We start from the raw sequence: 621 nt of genomic DNA, 5'->3' as shown, positions 1-621 counted from the left end.
TTAGCGTGTGCCCCAGCTGATTACCGCTGTGATAGCGGACCCACATACTCAAAAAAGCATTTCTCCTCTCCCTGCAGTCACCAATGTCAGTTCCCCACCTATGCACAGTGAACTGCCATCAGTAAAAATAGAACCACTTGCTGCTCGGTTTTTGGCTTGGAAAGCCATCCCTGGCGTGTCAAGCTGGGTTCTAGCAGACATAGAACAAGGTAAGTTGAGGTAGGAGCAATGATGCTCTTGTTTTTCGGTCCGAGGTTCAAACATTGCTCGCGAAGGCGCCATAGAAATGGTCCTTTTAGCAAACAGCGAGTCAGGTTTTTGCAGCCGTTACTTCCTTCTTCCCAAGAAAGATGGTGAGCTTAGACCAATTCTCGATCTCAGACTCCGGAATAGTGCTCTCATGTGACGACCATTCAGAATGCTAACTTTGAAACCGAGCCTCGTGCAAATATGCCCGAGGACTGGTTTCTGTCTGTGGATCTAAAAGATGCATACTTTCACATCCAAATAGCACACCGTCACAGACTGTTCTTGAGATTCGCATTCGAGGGAGTGGCCTATCAGTACACAGTCCTACCATTCTGACTTTCCCTGGCCCCTCACACTTTTACAAAGTGCATG

This window comes from Sinocyclocheilus grahami, unplaced genomic scaffold (genome assembly GCF_001515645.1).
Source record: "Sinocyclocheilus grahami isolate Dianchi unplaced genomic scaffold, SAMN03320097.WGS_v1.1 scaffold1691.1, whole genome shotgun sequence".
Classification (NCBI taxonomy): Eukaryota; Metazoa; Chordata; class Actinopteri; order Cypriniformes; family Cyprinidae; genus Sinocyclocheilus; species Sinocyclocheilus grahami.
This window is presented reverse-complemented; position numbering follows the sequence as displayed.